The sequence below is a fragment of the Bombina bombina genome, chromosome 8 (genome assembly GCF_027579735.1).
Source record: "Bombina bombina isolate aBomBom1 chromosome 8, aBomBom1.pri, whole genome shotgun sequence".
NCBI lineage: Eukaryota > Metazoa > Chordata > Amphibia > Anura > Bombinatoridae > Bombina > Bombina bombina.
This window is the reverse complement of record NC_069506.1, coordinates 170,655,231-170,677,778: the sequence shown is the minus strand read 5'-3', so window position 1 is coordinate 170,677,778 and position 22,548 is coordinate 170,655,231. Positions and strand designations below refer to the sequence as shown.

The 22,548-nt window shown below is 39.6% G+C and overlaps 1 protein-coding gene across 2 annotated transcripts in view; it reads right to left on the bottom strand.

Annotated features, from left to right (window-relative positions):
- Nucleotides 1-22,548, bottom strand: part of PPP6R1 (protein phosphatase 6 regulatory subunit 1) — a 602,143-nt gene that overhangs the window by 578,820 nt on the left and 775 nt on the right. The gene's annotated exons all lie outside the window — the stretch shown is intronic.

Sequence of the window (22,548 nt, the reverse complement as noted above, 5' to 3'; positions counted from 1 at the left end):
ACCCTAAGGTACTCTAGAAAAATAAGAGTTCCCTGTTGCCTCGTATCAGATCGAAACCTGCAGGCTAGGTCAGCAGAGACAGCGGCAATAGGATAACTATCCCAACAAATACGAAAGAGCTCTGTAAGAGAACACCAAACCGTCTGAACAGGAACTCTCAATGACCAGCTTCCAAGTAGGAAAGCTGACGCAACCATCACGAAACTCAAACCACCGAAAGGCATTTTAAAGCCTGCTAGCACACATTCAAAGTGCAAAAAACTGTGGCTGGATTCTAACTGCTAACCTTCCAAATGCTTACAGCCCTCCGATACCGGGCACCATGAGTGTCCCCTCCCAGCACCAGAAGAAAGAGGAGGACATCAAAAATCCTCCCACCAAAGGGAAGGACAGACTCTGGAAGAAAACGGTCAACACTTCATAGATAACCGACCCACGAGCATCCCTCCAGGGTAATGGTCCCAGCCCAAAGGCTAGTCAAGACCAAAAACAAGAGTCCCAGGACTTCTGGAAGAGAAAGGAAGGGTCAACGAGGAACAAAGTCCCCGGGTTGACCTCTGACCGCTACTACAAAAGGGCATGCTACCGTGATTCAGGACAGGCATTGTGCACGGGTACGAGATCCCCTACACTACTGTCTTCCCAAGGGAAGAGGGCCCTCAGACCCCCAACATCTATATATCAGAATCCAACATTTAGCAGAAGCCCCAACAGGGTTCAAACCCTCAGCTTCCCGCTGCAGGAACGGTGGAACCAGTCACTACCTCGCATCTCCATTTCTAGGATTCTGAAAACACCAGAAGGGAAAAGACCCTTAGAAGGCAGGAAACACAAAGGACCCACAGGTCGCCATATCAGGCTGCTTTTTAGGCAAGGAAATTTGTTGGACTTTCATTATGAAGGGTATATAGCCATAGCTGAATTTAAACTCCTGGCCTTCCGCTTTCAGGAAACAGTTTACCATTAAGCCATCATGGGACACAATCAGATACTAAGGTAACTCCAAACCAGGAGAACCCAACTCACGCACTAGAAGCGAAAGGAACGAAAACAACGGAAAACCACCGTACCATAGAGGCGAGACCCCTTGGCCATATTGCCAACCCAGTTCAAAAACACCTGGAGTCTACAGGCACATCAAATGCGCCAGCAGACCAGTAGTGACCTGTTAAAAAGACCTAGAGTCTAAGCCACAGGCAGCGAGGCATCTCCCACAAAAAGCAGAGCCCCACCCTTCTCTGAGAAAGGCACACAGGGCCACCAACACCTAAGGTGAGACTGAACCGTCGACACCCATCTAGGGAGAGACATGGCCCTAGGCCAAGGTCCTTGAAAAACGGAATCGATCAAAAGATCTAACTTCCAGAGGAACCCAAAACTGCCTCCTACGAATAGGAGCGCACCATCTAAAGTCCATAGACTTGGCGATCTAGCAACAGTCTCAAACCCAAGAGTCTGAAAGAGCTCCTGAACAGTTCAAGAATTCGGCACTCAGTGCACTTGGATTGCAAGGAAATCTCGTAGACAAGCGTTAACACGTGTTACACATGCTGGTAAGGTAGCACCAACACCCGAAAGCTAATGAGAACCCTGGACCTTGCTTGCCATAAAGAGTTAGATGCAAGGCACCCTCCACAAAGCCCTAAGAGAACAGCAAGGATAAACTGTCAACTTTCTGACCCCAGAAGGGCGACCGTCTAACCGACCTCGACTCTTCACTATTAAGCCCAAAGGCTAGAGTGGCAACGAGGACGCAGAACACCCGAACGTCGAGACCGTGGTCAGACCAAGGGAATAATATGGGAGAGACAACAGCCAGAGATCCTTGTAGGATTGATCTTCCAAAAAGAAACATCTAACAGGGTACAAGCTGGAACCTCACAGCTCCACACAGAAGACAGGGAACCCCTGCACACGACCTCTCATAGTGACGCAACTGAGCAGAGGAAGAGGCACATGCCTGCGCTTCCAGACTAGATGATCCACCCCATGTGGTAAGGAAGGAGAATCCGCCACTGTACGAAATGTTTAATAGGCTAAAGAGTCAGCATCCGCAAGAACGTCGAGTGAAGCTGCAAATAGTTTGCCACTCGGAACACCAAACCACATAGGTCACATACATCTCCCAACTCCAAAGGAATAGAACCATGAAGAAGTCTGCAAAAAAAACTGATCTGTATCCCAGGCAAGTAGCCCGAAAAAGCCGACCTTAGATCGGTACTTACAACCCTCCAGTCAGTGGGGTTGTATTTAAACAGTAGGCCTCATACTTCAATAGGATTCGAGCCCTGAGTCCATAGCAATAGGCTAAGTGACATTCAGAATCCGACAGGATTAAATCAGAACCACGAGTGTGACATGAGCCCAGGTAAAAGCCGAAAACCGTCCAACCAGTACCTGCCTGGTATAAGGACACTCCAGAACTGCCCAAGGTCCAAGAAAATTCGACCCAAAGGATCGATAAATGAACTAGAAAACAAATTCGATTCAAAAAGTGTGCAACCTCCAAGGAAGTGCCCATTCGACCAAATCGTAAGTATCAGTTCCAGAGAAGAACGTTCCCAAAAGAAAATCTAACAGACATGAGCTTAAGAAAAAAACTAATTAAAAACACATCCAATCGGATCAAAATAAAATGAAGGCAGCACCCATCGGGTGAACGCCCAAGGTGAATGAGAACGCCAACGGGACCAGCCGCTCGGAGGCCCAATTCACCCAAGCTCAGAACTGGAACCGAAATAAAGAAAAAAAAACAAAGACGTTAAGGAGATTGGCTTCATCCCCAAACGTCATATCAAATTTGCCATCCAGCATCTAAGGCCTGGGATCCCTCGTCCCACTCAGACTGGGATCCTCTAACATTGCCAAAACATGTCTTAAAAGAACACGAAGACATGCCTGCCTATAACGGAAGGCAAAATCATCCCTCGCAGTATCAACAAAAGACCCTGGCCCCGAGGTTGGGGCCCGAAGCCTCAGAGGCCAGCGCTTCCCCAGAAGGCCGAACTGAATTAGGCGATCGCACGCCCCGACGGGCCCTGGTTAACAGAACACTGACAGTATCGTAGAAACATTTCACTTGGGAGATATAAATGAGTCAACACCATTGAAATGGCCATGCGGAACTGTGCCGTAACATCTGGAGGAAACAAGCCACCCTCTGGAGAAAGAGTAAAGGCCATAGAGACACCTGCTTGCGTAGTCGAGAAAGGATCTGGGGCACGTGCCTCATGGGACATGGAAACCTCTGAGGCAGATGGCTCAACGCACTCTAAGCTCCCCAAATCGGGAGAAAAAAAAAAAAAAAAAAAAAAAAAAGAGTACTCTAGAACAGCAATCTAAACATAACTGATGGGCATTGATTACCAGAGCCATTTCATATTCATCACAAGACGAATTCTCCGTATCGGAGACATCCATGTCCAACATATCAAAATCTTCCATAATTTTAGGATTACAAAAATGACAAAAAATGGCACCCTTTTTACACCCCCAATGGCTGGGGCACTCACCACCTCTTGCGAACCAGACAACTCACGAGCCAGACTCTGTCACACACAGTCAGCCTACAGGAGTGAGAAACAACGTGTGAGAAACAACGTAACCGCAACAGTACACGAGGTGCACCATGCCAGTCACTCGAGAGATTGTGTCACTGAGATAATGCCGTTATGTTTGACAGTTTTTTGCAACTAAAGGTCATTTGTGTACCATTACTTATGGGAGGGCACTGATTGGCTTAAATGCAAGTCTATCAAAAGAAATGAAATAAGGGGCAGTCTCCAGTGGCTTAGACACAAGGTAATCACAGAGATAAAAAGTATATTAATAGAACAGTATTGGTTATGCAAAACTGGGGAATGGGTAATAAAGGGGGTTATCAATCTTTTTAAGACAATAGCAATTCTGGAGTAGACTGTCCCTTTAACTGCCTTTACCTTTCAAGTGGTTTGATGGTATTTAATGAATCCAATACAAATCCCTAACATACTTTCAGACAAATTATTATATCTCAGTATAAAGTTGAATTACTCAATATTTCAGTATAGCTAAATGTCAGACAAGTCATGTCATATCAAACTAATCCACAACGTCCACAATATGGTTGAGCAGAATATGTATAAAATGTTTTTTTTAAATAAAATTATAGTGCGTCTTGTAATGTCAGCCAGGTTCTGGGAGCTGGTTTATGCCCCCCACTCCCCCCAAAAATAAAGGGGTGGTTACATCCCATGCCCTTCTCAGATAGAGGACTGGCATGAAACCTGACCATAAAGTGAATGTAAAGTCAGTCTGCATGGTAAACACAGCATTAAAATTGATGTGAAAACAGGTGTATTTAAATTCATGATTGTTTTCATACAGTTGTAATTCCCGAGTATTTTGTGTTTATATCCCTGCGATCGTACTTTTAATCCTCCGCCCGCCATCTTGGATTATTGATTGACATTGTAGGCTCGATCTTTTTGAGCAATAATTGAATCCCCACCAGGGGGGACCAAACCCCTTTTCTTGATGTCACAAGTCCATAATGCGCTTGCGTTAGAACAGTGTTCTATCTGTGATCTCGGACACACGTTCATATTTCGCGCATGCACTCTAACTTTTTTTGGACTTAGTAATTTATTCCTCAACTTTTGGAGGGCAAGGTAAGTAGCAATCGTACAGGGGCTCCGATTTAAAAACAAAGATAATGCGTTCTTAAGCCTAAAACAGTAATCTTAGTAATTACAAGTAAATATAGTATCAAGTATAGTAGTTTCAAAATTACGGAGGGACAATGTAAGCTGCTGTACTGGTTTCAACGATTGAATAAATTCATTGAATACTATGTTTCTATTCATCTGCATCGGTGTGTAATGCATGCGCGGTTGTTCTGATAGCCGGGAGCAAGCACTGCCTCTACGTAAACAGTGGGTGGGACCGCTGTGTACATAAGATTTAATAAAATCAGGAAGTTGCGGATGGGAGGAGCTGGTCCATAAAAACGGACGAAAATTGGTTATTACTTTATTTTACATTATTGAAGAAGAAGAAAAAAAAAAAAAAAAAAAAAAAAAAAAAAAAAGTAGTGTCGGTTTGAATTATATACTAAAAAGCAATTAAGACATACGTTCAAAGAGAGAAAATTTACATTCACTTTAACCAAAAAAAAATCTATTAAATGTTTGACCCCTTCAGGACCGGGAATTTCAGAGACAATCTTGCCGAAAATACCAGAGAATTTTAAAAATTTTTGCTATCACTCCATTTATACAGAAAAAAAAAGAGCCTTGTTTTTCTTGTTTGTTTTTTAATTTTTTTATTTTTTTTTTTTATTTACCTATCAAAACTATATATATATATCTTTTTTTTAAGTAGACAACTCAAATGTATTTATCTAGGGCCCATTTTGGAATATTTCATGCCACCATTTCAACAATAATTGTGATCATATTAAAACAAAAGTTAATAAATTATTTACATACTGCTCGAGCAATCACAACCAAAATAGTTGTAAAAGCTTCTCTGGGATCCCCTTTGTTCAGAAATAGCAAACATGCATGGCGTTGCCATTGTTTTTTTGTTAAATTTGCCAATTTTGTACACAAGACTTCAGAAATTCCTGTGTATAAATAAAGGGTTAAATAGTGTGCAAACTAATGATCAGCTGCTGCACTATACATCCTCAAAAGATAGTGTAAGCAATTTTGAAAGGTAAAAGGAGGGTGGCGCTATAGAACTGGGATGGGATTTAAGTAGGATGATACCGTTTCAATTTGAAAATTGTATATAACACATTTATTAAACAGTACATATACACAGAATTAGACACCGGTGTCTGTACACACTTATATTTACAAAATAAAATAAAAACATGGTATTCTGATAAAATTATATTTTGCTTAGTGTAATAAAAAGTTCAATGGATAAATAGGTAAACACACATATACATACATATTATATATATACATACACACACACACATATAAACACATATACACACACACACATATACACACACACATATATACACACACACACACACATATATACACACACATATATATATATATATATATAATTTTTTTATTTTATTTTTTTTATATATACTGACATCTAAGTTGAATTAGTGTTTGTTCAGTCGGCAAATTCGTAGGTTGGAAAAAACGTGAACAAAATTTCTGACAGCAGATTCGTTAGTTGGAAATAATATGGACACATTTTCCGACAAGTATATCCTTCAATATGTGGTTTGGAAATAATATGGACACATTTTCTGACAAGTATATCCTTCAATATGTGGTTTGGAAAAGATTTTTGTTATGTTGTGGTTCTTATAGATTTTTGAAATCTTTGGTTACTTTTATAGCAGCTTACACTGTCCTATTCCATATACAGAGTAATTGTAATCCTGTCTACGGATATGCCGTAGGGTTCCGTGTCGGATATAGGTTTGTTTATGATGTATTTTTATATAAAAATACATAATAAACAAACCTTTATCCGACAAGACAGGATTACAATTACTCTCTATATGGAATAGGACAGCATAAACCTCTTATAAAAGTAACAAAAGATTTTAAAAATCTATAAGAACGCAACATAACAAAAATCTTTTTCAAACCACATATTGAAGGATATACTTGTCAGAAACTGTGTTCACATTATTCCCAACTAACGAATCTGTTGTCAGAAAATTTGCCGACTGAACAAACATTAATTCAACTTAGATGTCAGTATATGCCATTGTATGATCCACAATAACATAATTTATGCTTACCTGATAAATTTATTTCTCTTGTAGTGTATCCAGTCCACGGATCATCCATTACTTGTGGGATATTCTCATTCCCAACAGGAAGTTGCAAGAGGACACCCACAGCAGAGCTGTAATATAGCTCCTCCCCTAACTGTCACAGCCAGTCATTCGACCGAAAACAAGCCGAGAAAGGAGGAACCATAGGGTGTAGTGGTTACTGTAGTTTAAATTTAAAAATTACATGCCTTAAAATGACAGGGCGGGCCGTGGACTGGATACACTACAAGAGAAATAAATTTATCAGGTAAGCATAAGTTATGTTTTCTCTTGTTAAGTGTATCCAGTCCACGGATCATCCATTACTTGTGGGATACCAATACCAAAGCTAAAGTACACGGATGAAGGGAGGGACAAGGGAGGAACCACTGCCTGTAAAACCTCTCTCCCAAATATAGCCTCCGAAGAAGCAAAAGTATCAAATTTGTAAAATTTTGAAAAAGTATGAAGCGAAGACTAAGTCGCCGCCTTGCAAATCTGTTCAACAGAAGCCTCATTTTTAAAGGCCCAAGTGGAAGCAACAGCTCTAGTGGAATGAGCTGTAATCCTTTCAGGAGGCTGCTGTCCAGCAGTCTCATAGGCTAAGAGGATTAAGCTTCTTAGCCAAAAAGAAAAAAAGAGGTTGCCAAAGCTTTTTGACCTCTCCTCTGTCCAGAGTAGACAACAAACAAAGCAGATGTTTGACGAAAATCTTTAGTAGCTTGTAAGTAAAACTTTAAAGCACAGACCACGTCCAGATTGTGTAACACAAGGATGGAACCACAATCTCTTGATTGATATTCTTGTTAGATACCACCTTAGGTAAGAACCCAGGTTTGGTACGCAGGACTACCTTATCCGTATGAAAAATCAGATAAGGAGAATCACATTGTAAGGCAGATAGCTCAGAGACTCTACGAGCCGAGGAAATAGCTACCAAAAAAAAAAAAAAAAAAAAGAACTTTCCAAGATAAAAGTTTATCTATGGAATGAAGAGGTTCAAACGAAACTCCTTGAAGAAGCTTAAGAACCAAGTTTAAGCTCCATGGTGGAGCAACAGGTTTAAACACAGGCTTGATTCAAACTAAAGCCTGACAAAATGCCTGAACGTCTGGAACATCTGCCAGACGCTAGTGCAAAAGAATAGACAGAGCAAAAATCTGTCCCTTTAAGAAACTAGCTGACAATCCTTTTTCCAAACCTTCTTGGAGAAAAGATAAAATTCTAGGAATCCTGACCTTACTCCATGAGTAACCCTTGGATTCACACCAATAAAGATATCTACGCCATACCTTATGGTAAATGTTCCTGGTGACAGGCTTTCGTGCCTGTATTAAGGTATCAATAACTGACTCGGAGAAGCCACGCTTTGATAAAATCAAGCATTCAATCTCCAGGCAGTCAGCCTCAGAGAAATTAGATTTGGATGGTTGAAAGGACCCTGAAGTAGAAGGTCCTGTCTCAGAGGCAGAGACCATGGTGGAAAGGATGACATGTCCACTAGATCTGCATACCAGGTCCTGCGTGGCCACGCAGGTGCTATCAGAATCACCGATGCTCTCTCCTGCTTGATCTTGGCAATCAGTCGAGGGAGCAGAGGAAACGGTGGAAACACATAAGCCAGGTTGAAACACCAGGGCGCTGCTAGAGTATCAGTGTCGCCTTGGGATCCCTGGACCTGGATCCGTAACACGGAAGCTTGGCGTTCTGGCGAGACCCCATGAGATCCAGTTCTGGTTTGCCCCAACGGAGAATCAGTTGTGCAAATACCTCCGGATGGAGTTCCCACTCTCCCGGATGAAAAGTCTGACGACTTAGAAAATCCACCTCCCAGTGCTCTACACCTGGGATATGGATAGCTGATAGGTGGCAAGAGTGAATCTCTGCCCAGTGAATTATTTTTGAAACTTCTAACATCTCTAGGGAACTTCTTGTTCCCCCTCGATGGTTGATGTAAGCTACAGTCGTGATGTTGACCGACTGAAATCTGATGTACCTCAGAGTTGCTAACTGAGGCCAAACCTGAAGAGCCTTGAATATCGCTCTTAGTTCCAGAATATTTATTGGAAGGAGAGACTCCTCCTGAGTCCACGATCCCTGAGCCTTCGGGGAGTTCCAGACTGCACCCCAACCTAGAAGGCTGGCATTTGTTGTTACAATAGTCCAATCTGGCCTGCGAAGGTCATACCTTTGGACAGATGGACCCGAGATATGCCACCAGGGAAGAGGATCCCTTGTCTCTTGGTCCAGATTCAGTTGAGGGGCCAAATCTGTGTAATCCCCGCTCCACTGACTGAGCCTGCATAGTTGCAGCGGTCTGAGATGTAAGCGTGCAAACGGCACTATGTCCATTGCCGCTACCATTAAGCCGATTACTTCCATACACTGAGCCACCAAAGGGCGCGGAATGGAATGAAGAACCCGACAGGAATTTAGAAGCTTTGATAACCTGGACTCCGTCAAGGTAAATTTTCATTTCTACAGAATCAATCAGAGTCCCTAGAAAGGAAACTCTTGTGAATGGGGATAGAGAACACTTTTCCTCGTTCACTTTCCACCCATGCGACCTCAGAAATGCCAGTACTACGTCCGTATGAGACTTGGCAATTTGGAAGTTTGACGCCTGTATCAGGATGTCGTCTAAATAAGGGGCTACTGCTATGCCCCGCGGCCTTAGGACCGCCATAAGCGACCCTAGAACCTTTGTAAAGATTCTTGGGGCTGTAGCTAATCCAAAGGGAAGAGCTACAACTGGTAATGCTTGTCTTGAAAGGCAAACCTGAGAAACCGATGATCTTTGTGTATCGGAAAGTGAAGATAAGCATCCTTTAGATCCACTGTAGTCATATATTGACCCTCCTGGATCAGTGGTAGGATGGTACAAATAGTTTCCATCTTGAACGACGGAACTTTGAGGAATTTGTTTAAGATCTTTAGATCCAAAATCGGTCTGAAGGTTCCCTCTTTTTGGGAACCACAAACAGATTTGAGTAAAAACCCTGTTCCTGTTCCTCCTTTGGAACTGGATAGATCACTCCCATAACTAGGAGGTCTCGTACACAGAGTAAGAATGCCTCACTCTTTATCTGGTTTGCAGATAATTGTGAAAGGTGAAATCTCCCTTTTGGGGGGGAAGCTTTGAAGTCCAGACGATATCCCTGGGATATAATTTCCAACGCCCAGGGATCCTGAACATCTCTTGCCCACGCCTGGGTGAAGAGTGAAAGTCTGCCCCCTACTAGATCCGTTACCGGATAGGGGGTCGTTCCTTCATGCTGTCTTAGAGGCAGAAGCAGGCTTTTTTGACCTGCTTACCTTTTTTCCAGGTCTGGTTTGGTCTCCAGACCGTCTTGGATTGAGCAAAAGTTCCCTCTTGTTTATTATTAGAGGAAGTTGATGCCGCACCTGCCTTGAAGTTTCGAAAGGCACGAAAATTAGACTGTTTGGCCCTAGATTTGGACCTGTCCTGAGGAAGGGCACAACCTTTTCCTCCCGTGATATCAGCAATAATCTCCTTCAAACCAGGCCCGAATAGGGTCTGCCCCTTGAAGGGAATGTTAAGTAGCTTAGATTTTAAAGTCACGTCAGCTGACCACGATTTAAGCCATAGCCCTCTGTGCGCCTGTATAGCAAAACCAGAATTCTTAGCCGTTAGTTTATTCAAATGAACAATGGCATCAGAAATAAAATAATTGGCTAGCTTAAGTGCTCTAAGTTTGCCAAGTATGTCATCCAATGGAGTCTCTACCTGTAAAGCCTCTTCCAGAGACTCAAACCAGTACGCCGCAGCAGCAGTGACAGGGGCAATGCATGCAATGGGCTGTAGGATAAAACCTTGTTGAATAAATATTTTCTTAAGGTAACCTAATTTTTTATCCATTGGCTCTAAAAAAGCACAACTGTCCTCGACAGGGATAGTAGTACACTTTGCTACAGTAGAAACTGCTCCCTCCACCTTAGGGACTGTCTGCCATAAGTCCCGTGTGGTGGCGTCTATTGGAAAACATTTTTCTAAAAATAGGAGGGGAAGAGAACGGCACACCTGGTCTATCCCATTCCTTATTAATAATTTCTGTAAACCTTTTAGGTATTGGAAAAACATCAGTACACACCGGCACTGCAAAGCATTTATCCAGTCTACAAAATTTCTCTGGCACTGCAATGGTATCACAGTCATTCAGAGCAGCTAAAACCTCCCTAAGTAACACGCGGAGGTGTTCAAGCTTAAATTTAAATGTAGAAATATTAGAATCAGGTATCTTTCCTGAGTCATTAACATCACCCACTGACTGAAGCTCTCCTTCCTCAGCTTCTGCATATTGTGAGGCAGTATCTGACATGGTTTTTTAAAGCGTCAGTATGCTCTGCATTTTGTCTCACCCCAGAGCTATCTCGCTAACCTCTAAGTTCAGGTAGTCTGGCTAATACCGCTGACAGTGTATTATCCATGACTGCCGCCATGTCTTGTAAAGTAAACGCTATAGGCGCCCTAGATGTACTTGGCGCCATTTGAGCGTGAGTCCCTTGGGCGGGAGTCAAAGGGTCTGACACGTGGGGAGAGTTAGTCGGCATAACTTTCCCCTCGTCAGATTCCTCTGGTGATAATTTTTTTAAAAACAGAATATGATCTTTATTGCATAAAATGAAATCAGTACATTTGGTACACATTCTAAGAGAGGGTTCCACCATGGCTTTTAAACATAATGAACAAGGAGTTTCTTCTATGTCAGACTAGCAATGAGACTAGCAAGCTTGGAAAACACTTTAAATCAAGTTAACAAGCAAATATAAAAAACGGTACTGTGCCTTTAAGAGAAACAAATTTTGTCAGAATTTGAAAAACAGTGAAAAAATGCAGTAAATCAAACGAAATTTTTACAGTGTATGTAATAGGCTAGCAGAGCATTGCATCCACTTGCAAATAGATGATTAACCCCTTAGTTCAAAAAAACGGATCAAAAAAACGAAATAGACTTTTTTTTTTTTTTTTTTTTAACAGTCACAACCAACTGCCACAGCAAGCTGTGGTCCTACCTTCCCCAATAAACGACTTTGGAAAGCCTTTGAGCCCTTTAGAGATGTCCTATAGCATACAGGGGACTCCTGAGGGAAGCTGGATGTCACAGTTTGTAATTTTAACTGCACCAACTGTAACTCTTATACTATAACAGTGGAAAGCCTCAGTAAAACTGTTTCTAGTCAAAATTTAAGCCAGCCATGTGGAAAAAACTAGGCCCCAATAAAGTTTTATCACCAATGCATATATAAAAACGATTAAACATGCCAGCAAACGTTTATATTGCAATATCATAAGGGTATTACCCCTGGGAGTAAGCATGATACCAGTCGTTATTAAATCACTGTATTCAGGCTTAACTTACATTAATCCGGTATCAGCAGCATTTTGTAGTGTTTTCCATCTCTAGAAAAAATTATAACTGCACATACCTGATAGCAGAATAAACTGCACACCATTTTCTCGCTGAAGTTACCTCATCTGTGTAATCCCCTCAGACATATGTGAGAATAGCAATGGATCTTAGTTACAACCTGCTAAGATCATAGAAACCTCAGGCAGATTCTTCTTCTATTTACTGCCTGAGATAAAATAGCACAACTCCGGTACTATTTAAAAATAACAAACTTTTGATTAAAGAAAATAAACTAACTATATTTAACCACTCTCTCCTACAACATCCTAGCTTGTTGAGAGTTGCAAGAGAATGACTGGCTATGACAGTTAGGGGAGGAGCTATATTACAGCTCTGCTGTGGGTGTCCTCTTGCAACTTCCTGTTGGGAATGAGAATATCCCACAAGTAATGGATGATCCGTGGACTGGATACACTTAAAGGGACAGTAAAGTCAAAACTAAACTTTCATGATACAGATAGGGCATGCAATTTTAAACAACTTTCCAATTTACTTTTATCATCAAATTTGCTTTGTTCCCTTGGTGGTATTTTTGAAAAGCTAAACCTAGCTAGACTCAAACTGATTTCTAAACAGTTGAAAACCGCCTCCTAGCTCAGAGCATTTTGAAAGTTTTTCACAGTTAGACTGTGCTAGTTCACATGTGTCATATAGATAACATTGTGCTCACTCCCGTGAAGTTATTTAGGAGTCTTCACTGATTGACTACACTGCATGTCTGTCAAAGGCACTTAGATAAGGAGGCTGTCTGCAAAGGCTTAGATACAAGGTAATCGCAGAGGTAAAAAGTATATTAATATAACTGTGTTGGTTATGCAAAAATGGGGAATGGGTAATAAAGGGATTATCTATCTTTTTAAATAAGAAAAATTTTGGTGTAGACTGTCCCTTTAACAAGAGAAATATGTTTTAACCTATTTATCCATTGAACTTATTATACAAAGCAAGTAAGCAAAATATAATTTTATCATAATACCGTGTTTAGTTCATTTTAATTTTGTAAATATAAGTGTGTACAGACACCAGTGTCTAATTCTGTGTATATGTACCGTTTAATAAATGTGTTATATACAATTTATAAATTGAAACAGTATCGTCCTACTTTTAGCCCTATAAACATCCCAGTTCTAAAACGCCCCCCTCCTATCACCTTTCATAAATTCCTAGCAGTAAAGGGGTTAATTGGTTTACTGGTAAGGGAAAATTAGGTGGGAGGGTAATCCCTACATTACAATCCTGACAACCTCCCTGATCCCTCCAAAACAGTTCTCCCTCTCCCCACCACAGTCTTACGTACTGGCAGACGGTCTGCCAGTATAAAGTTTCAGGTCTTTTTTGAATTCATTATTTTTTTATGTGTAGTAGGGCTGCACGATTAATCGCATATGCGATTTAAAACCGCGAGAGTTCGTGATTTTTTGCTAAAAAAAATTTTTTAAAAATCCTCAGATGGGTATGTACTGAATTGATTTATATGCGATTTCTTGCAAACCAGCTCCATCTAGTGGTTGCTTTTAGCACACATTTGTAAAATGGCTGTTTTACTTTCACTTTCTGTTTGTGATCTCAGTAGCAGCCGATCAATCTATAGAAGTCTAAAAGCAGAGCCCAGGCAAAAGATGTGTAGAGTTGGGAAAGCCACTTACTTATATTTCCCCCTAGGGACGTCTGCAGTCTGAAACTTAGGGTATATAATCATTATGGAACCTCCCACACAATCTCCTGCTCTCTGAGAAACAGCTCAAATACATAGCAGATGCAGTTAACCCCACGGCTGCCAAAAAGGCTAAAACTGCAGTCCCCTCAGCTAGCTGCTGGGTTAACTGTATCTACAATGTATTTGATATCAGCAGGGCACAGCATTTCTGAAAGGAGCAGCCCGCCCACCCCTATTGCTATATGCCTGTATTGGATTCCCACACTGGAGCAGGGCTCATTATCAGTCAATATAAAATGTTTAAATAAAATATACACATATATACACACACATGCGGTTTGTATTTTTATGCTCCCAGAGTGTATTGGACATTGAGAAACATGTACATTAAGATTTTGTAGTCTTAAATAAAGGTGTTATAGTCATTTATAAGAAATTCACAATTTTTTTTTGCCCATATCGCCCAAACTCCATGATCCTCCCCACACAGCTTTCTAACCCTCCCCATCCTAATGGTCTCTGTCAACTTAGGAACTGGCAGCCGTCTCCCAGTACCAAGCTAAACCCAATTTTTGTCTTACATGATTCAGATAGAGCATGCAATTTTAGGCAACTTTCTAATTTACTCCTATTATCAATTTATCTGTTCTCTTGCTATCTTTATTTAAAAAGCAGTAATGTGATGCATAGGAGCCGGCCCACTTTTGGCTGAGAACCTGGGTCATGCTTGCTTATTGGTTGGTAAATGTAAGCCTCCAATAAGCGAGTGCTATCCATGGTGCTGAACCTAAAATGGTCTGGCTGCCAAGCTTTACATTCCTGCTTTTAAAATAAAAGATACAAAGAGAATGAAGTAAAATTGATAATAGGAGTAAATTAGAAAGTTCCTTAAAATGTCATGCTCTATCTGAATCATGAAAAAATAAATTTGGGTTCAGTGTCCCTTTAAATAATTTTTTCTTATAAATTTTTAGTTCTTTATTAATAAAAAAAAAGATTGTTTCTGTAGTGTAGTATCCAACAATGACGTATGTATTCTCCCAATATGAATGCGCAACTTCTGTCTCGCGGAAACCGGAAGTCCGTAGCGTGTGTGCTCGTAAATTGACAACAGAAAACAAAAAGATTGTTTATCCCGCTTTTTTTCTCTATCGGCTAATCGTTAAGCAAAAACACTTCTAATTTTGAAACTTAAGTTTTGTTAGATTGATGCTTGTTACCAGTCTGTCACAGAATTCAGATTATTAATCAGAATTCAGATTAGATTATTCGGTCCCATTTTTTTGGTTCCCACTTTGATTGCACATGCACGAATTAGAAAAGCGCCACACCGTAGAGCTCAAGCAATACACTTTTTATTGGACTAACTAAAGTCAGGGAATCGATGGCCTTGTTGTTAGGCGGAGCTGAGCAGCCATTTCTAACAGTCAAAATAAAACTTTCAAATGAAGAAATCTTTAATATTGTCGATCACTCTTAAGGAAAGAAGAGTTGCATTGTGACATAACGATGGATCTAAGGTACGAATTTATGTGTGCACAGGTGTAGACTGTCCCTTTAAGTTTTCACCTAGTCTAATATCGAACTGTTACCAAAAAAAAAAAAAAAAAAAAATTAAAGAATTGTGACTGAGAAAGATTTTTGTGAAATTGTGATTTGGGGTTTTAATTTAATTCTATTCACATAGTACTGGTAGCGACATATAGAGGTATTTAATAAGAGTGACCCTAAAAGGGGATTTCTAATAATTTTCTGGATCCAGTACATGCTAAAGATGGTTTTTTAACACTTGCATCAAATGAAGAAAGACACGCTTTGAAAGAACCCGATAGTGACAATATGGTTGCAGCTTAGAGAGTTGTTAGGTCTGTATGTGAAAGCCCACTATGCCGATTTTTACTTTTGCACTGTCAGTTTAATGTGGCCAGATTATGCCGGAAAGCAAAATAAATGTGACTTGTGCATAAAAATATATCAATAAAAGGAATAATCTTCCTTTTTACATAGAGCTGGTCAGGGAAAATTTTCTTCTCGGCTTTTTACACTTATGCTTTAAGACTTTCAAGTGATTTAGCATACGGGTATTATGTCCCTTTAATACTTTCAAAACGCGCCCCCCCCAAAGACCCAGTGTCATGATACCACCCACATACCTTTGTGACACTATTTTATTCTCAGTTTGAAAAATTCTGAATATACAAGATAGCTGCAATTTTTGGCAAAGTGACTAAAATGTGTATGTGCTTTATTCCAGATTGTAGTCAAACTTGCCAGTGTTGTAAACGGCAATAACACACACCATACAAGATCTTATAAAACACATTCACAAGTCGCAACCCAGTATAAATGGGGTTGCGACCCACTAATGGGTCCCGACCCATGGTTTGAAGAACCCAGCTTTAACATTTTCATCAGCACTAGACCTTGAATTCTAAGACTGTTATATTTGAAACATTGTTTTCTGTCATGCGAGCAGTATGTTAGATGGGTCTCTTTGAAAAAAACTTATCAAAGAACATAAACATCCACAAGAATATTCCATTTCCATTGAACACACAAAAAAAGCTGGGGAGATATAATTATTTCCAAATTATGTCATAACATGATATGCATCCAAAAAAAAATAATCACAAAAGCAGAGGATGGCCATGTTAGGTAGCAATATCAAGAGATACTAATGTGAATAATCTCCTTCCCAAACTACAATCTAATGCTACAATCAGCACCTTCTACACTTTCTTGATCTAACTAGCAATGCTTTAAAAGGGACATGAAACCCAAAATGTTTCATTTTTTAGGCAGAACATACAATTTTAAACAACTTTCCAGTTTACTTCTATTATCAAATTTCCTTCATTCTCTTGGTATCATTTGTTAAAGGAGAAGCAATGCAATACTGGTTTCTAACTGAACACATGGGTGAGCCAATGAAAAACGGTACATACATACATACACAGCCACCAATCAGCAGCTAGAAACTAGGATCTTTACTGTTCCTGAGCTTTTCCTAGTTAAACCTTTCAGAAAGGGATAATAAGAGAAGGAAGCAAATTATAAAAAAAAAAAAAAAAAGTAAATTGGAAAGTTGTTTAACATTGTATGCTGTGTCTAAATCATGAATGTCTAATTATGACTTTACTGTCCCTTTAAAGTACATTAGTAGCTACAACATACTGTAGGGCTCAAAAAATGGGCACAGATTGAGGTACTGTTAACCCTCAAACTTCCCATACTGCTTGCCTTGTGTAGCCTGCTGCTTATAATTTAGGCAATAGCAAGAAAGGAACTATAAGTCCCAGCATGCTGTAGCCACACAAAAAAAAAAAAAAAAATTACTATATATATAAAAAAAAGGTAATATACATTGAATTCATACCTTCCCTTTTAAGACTTTGTAAAGTTACAAAAAAAAAAAATATCATAATAAACATACAAAGTCCTGATGAACCCCCACGCCGCTCCAGCGTTTACAAGGTCACCCAAAGCAGGCACAACACAAAGGGATTTTTGTAAAAAAAAGTTGTTTATAAACACATGAGAAAAAAACAAGGGCCTTGCCCAAACGTTTCGGCTCTCACACACATCTATATGCAACAATATGCACTGTATTAAAAGACTTAATAACCAATAAAATTAATAAAGTATGTATACACCCAAATGTGTACCCACTTGAGATATGATATACTATTAATATTTTAAACGAACATAACAGAGATATATATATATATATCCCATGCAAATCAGCAATAACAATAAAAAAAAAAAAAATAAAAAAAAAAAAAAAAAAAAAAAAGGAAAAACTAATAGATATCAGATAGGAAAAAATTAATCTTGCAGCTAGAGAACACAGTGTGTAACTGAAAATCAACTGTTGCGGGGATATATATATATCTATATCTATATCTATATCTATCTATATCTATCTATATCTATCACACAGAAAGTCCAGCATTCACTCCAAAACCTGAGTCCCTAAACGTGGTACCTGGGTTTATCCCGTTTGGCCAGATGCGATAACTAACTCTATTTTTGCTTTTAATCTTAGCTGAGATCTTGTGAGCGAGTGCTGGACTTTCTCTGTGTGCTGTATTAATTTGTTTTTTAATTTTCCCTATGGGCCTTGCACCCAGACCTGTCTGGGGTTAACTGCCTGTGACTCTGGGGACAGTGCAGCTTCCTGAGAGTGCTCTTGTGCACCCAGGGCTGTGCATGTTGCAGGGTCATGGGATGTGTACCCGGTCCAGTCTGAGAGTGCAGTCCCCTTCCGTGTTTTGTATGTTTCTAGGGCGATTACATAAGCCTGTGCACCCTTCACTTGTTCCCAGTTTGTTGGATTAAGAGCTTGCATCATGTGGCTGTTTAGGGACTCAGGTTTTGGAAGAGACCTTGACGTGGTACCTGGGCTTGTCCCATTTGGCCAGATGCGGTAACTAACTCTTCCATTTTTGCCTTTAATCTTAGCCGAGAGCTTGTAAGTGAGTGCTGGACTTTCTCTGTGTGCTGTATTAATTTGTTTTGTAATTTTCCCTATGGGCCTTGCACCCAGTCCTGTCTGGGGTTAACTGCCTGTGACTCTGGGGACAGTGCAGCTTCCAGAGAGTGCTATTGTGCACCCAGGGCTGTGCATGTTGCAGGGTCATGGAATGTGTACCCGGTCCCGTCCCCATACATACACACACACACAAATATACACAAAAAGAAGGTTGTTATGTCTGGAATCAATATGATAATAAATCAAGGCTTATAAGCACGTATGTCCCAACAGCTATTGCCCATAGACCTATGTGTAAAGTTCTATTTATGCAGTAAATGTGTACCTTGTAGAAAAAAGGGGCCATCTCAAATGCCAGACTGTCAGGATGAATGAAAGCCCGCAAACTATAGTGTCCACAAAATGAACAGACAAAATGCAACAGTCAGATGTAGAGAAAGTTTTCAGGCACTACCGGTAAGGATCTATAGCACTTTAAACTATATACATATACAAGTGAAAAATGCTATGCGGCTGGATCCACTCACCGGTCCTAGTGCCCCTTCAGTATTTTACCACTGTGTCACAGCTACAATGTCAGCGTGTTTGCGAGCATATCCTACTCACTGCAAGTCTGTCAAGCTCTGGTGTCTCCCTGTAGCGGTGCGTGTTAGAAAAACATGTGTCCTGCTTGTCCAATCCAAAGCGAGATTGAGACTGTCAGCTGTAGCTCGTATGAGACGATATCCTCCTTTGTACACCGGGTCTAGGCTGCAAAGTGCTGTAAATGCTTAGGTGGGGGCAGGAGAGCGATATTCAAAGAATGAAAGAGTTGCCTCTGCATGTCCTGGTAAAGATTCAGTCCATAGAAAAACGAGTTTGCAGAGGTAATCTTTCAGTTAAAACATCCAAATTTTTAGAGTATTAAAAAGATATAAAAATCCAACATAAAAAAGGGTACCATATATAGGAAAATTAGCAGTGTAACAGCAACTACAATGCTAACATGTTTTGGCACAGGGCAGTATTCATAGCTAATGGGTACACCTGTGACCTGTCTTTAAGTACCCCCTGTTGATTTCTCATTGGTTTAAAAACAAACTGTGCTGATTGCTGCTAATAGACACTGTGAAAATTTAAAGGCATATAGCCCTCCCTGCTAAAACTGAATAAGTTGTTTTGTAATCCATTACTGCTGACGATACTCAAGCAGAATCTTTAACAAACAAAGGTTAGACAGAGAACAAGGATCGAGCAAACATTAAAAAAACTGAAAAAGTTATATAGAAAACACTACAAAGGAAACATGTTGCAAACAAAATGAACAGAATCCAGCATAGATGTTTGATAGTTAACACCATAGATACATGCTCTAAAAAAGTAAGTACAAAGCCAACCCATCTTATTAGATGTCTGTAGAATAAACAAAAAATGTGAAGCTGATAGAGACAATATAGGTGAAGGGACAAATGTACCACTGTCATATTGATATCTAACAGTGGTAAACACATTAGGAGTATCCACATAGAAGCATTAACATCTATGAGATTATATATATTGCGTATCCATATACATTTGTATGTAAAGGGTATAAACATATTAAAATGATATACAATGTATAACAATACATAACAATTGATACAACAATATAAACCGCTCAGAGTCTGTATTTACTTACAATAATTTATCAAATTGAATTCATTCCATGGGGAACCCTGGTGCCTAGGGTGAAAATCCAAAACATCTCCCTCTTGCCCAGCAATGTGTCCCTGTCATCCCCTCTAGGTGGGGTATATACCTTTTCAATGGCTTGCCATCGAAAGGTAGCCAAAGATTTATTGTAATTTTTGCCAAAATGCTGGACAATTTTTTTTTTAAATTTAAAATCAGATTTTAATTTAACCCTTTCCCGTCCTAGTCATTTGGCTGTCCTAAAGCCATAGCCGCTTCATAAAATGGGATTTTTTATTTTTTTATTAATAACCACTAGCTGGACAATAAATGGGGCACACAACGATTGCATGAAGCCAGATTAGTCAGCGATCAGCAAAATAAACTATGAGATGCGGGCGGAGGAACGGCGTGATGTTTACCATCACTAAATGGTAAATATTTTATAAATGAAGCGTCCTTAAAGTGATGGTAAATTTTACCATTTCAGACCATCTATTCTTGATAAACAGAGGTTTGTAACAGTCGATAACTTTTTTCTTTTAATTTATAATTTGTAGATTAAATTATAAAATTACTGATCCGTTCCTTCAAGCTTAAACTCTGCCCCCTTCTACTTGCTTGTATATCCACTAATTATTCATGAGGCGATCATGACCTTTGCTACCCATCCAGCTGTAATATAAACAATGAGTCACGCAAATCATTGTTTACATACTGAACCGTGAATAGCAATCTTGCCAACTTGCGCATGCGCAATGTTGCTATTTACACTTCGTAGAATACAATGAATCACTCAATTGATTCATTGTATATCTCCACAGCCATGTGAGCTGGATGTTTGGATTTGCTGCCTATATCAGAGAACGTGATTCCCCATTCATAACGAGCAAAATAAACTTTATAATGAACTGTGGGCATCTGTGTCTTCAAAAATGTAATGTGCATATGCGAGCCATGAAAGACGACAAGAAGCATGACGTCGCCAACAAGATCTTTTTTTTTGGATTGAAACATGCCAAAACGCCATGGATTTCATTGGACAACGAAAAAAAACGTCATTTGTGTCGGGGCTGCCGGAGGATAACATCGGAAAGTAGCTGCTACATATAAAATTACGAAAGTTGAAAAATTGTATGTTTTGATGACAAACTCATATTTTTTCATTATACATCAAATAGCCAATCATTTGAATTTACCATCAATTTATTGTAATGAATTAAAGTGCCCCTGGTTTAAAGAATCATTTTATATACGGTGTAGTACATTGCTAACGTTTACAATCCCTTTCATTTTGACTTTCATCTCCCTTTAAACAAATTGTTAAAGCAACCTACTAGACATACTTAAATGTAATTTCATTTGAAGTGGTTAAAAGGATACTAAACCCAATTTTTTTTTCTTTCATGATTCGGATAGAGCATGCAATTTTAAGCAGCTTTCTAATTTACTTCTATTATCAATTTTTCTTCGTTGTCTAGCTATCTTTAGTTGAAAAAAGCTTTGGAGCCAGCCCATTTTAGGTTTAGAACCTGGGTTTCGCTTGCTGATTTGATGGCTAAATGCAGGCACCAATCAGCAAGCCCTATCCAGGGTTCCTAACAAAAAATAGGCCGGTTCCAAAGCTTTCATCCTTGCCTTTTCAAATAACGATAGCAAGAGAACAAAGAAAAATTGATAATAGGAGTAAATTAGAAAGTTGCTTAAAATTGCATGCTCTATCTGAATCATGAAAGAAAAAAAATTGGGTTTACTATCCCTTTAAACTCATGGGGCCAGAGTACAAGACCAGCTAAAAAATGCAAGCATTTTTGTGATGTTCATATATATTGTGTTTTAGGTAGTATAGCGCATGCTACACTACTCAAGTCGGATTGCACAGGTGTGTAATGTCCCTCAGATAGATTTGTATAAGGGCCACACCAAAAACTCATCTTGGATAACAGTCAACGACAGTCATGCAAACGCTCAGCTCAAGTGGTAACATTTTTTGCTAGTTTCATTGCTAAATACCGTCCAATGTTCTTAAACACACAACAGCAAGCAGTAATAACAGTATACACCTGGTAAACAAAAGCTTTTCAGAGCTCAACACAACCAACAACTTGCAATACGAGTGCAATGAGTGTGCTACTACTGCTTCCCATTGAAGTTATAGAGGGTGCTAAGATGTAGTAAAAATGGATGCTTAAACATTTTAACCAACAACTTTTAATAACTGATTGTGCATTATTCTTTTCATAAGGCTAAGTGCATAAGAGCGCATGTTATCAACTGCACATAACTTGTAATCTGGCCCATTGTACGCAACAAGTATTTAATTATAAAATGCACTTCTGAATAACAGCATGCTACAATAAAATATACCTTTAATACTGTACAGTACTTCTGAAAACCGAAAAAGTTAATACAGGGGGGGGACACTTTTTGTTATAAGAAAATAAAGAAAATAAGCTGAGGAGATAAGCCAACATAGAATTTAAGAATTCTCCTTCAAAGCTGCAAAAATATCCATCTTGCTTATTTTCTTGTTAGCACA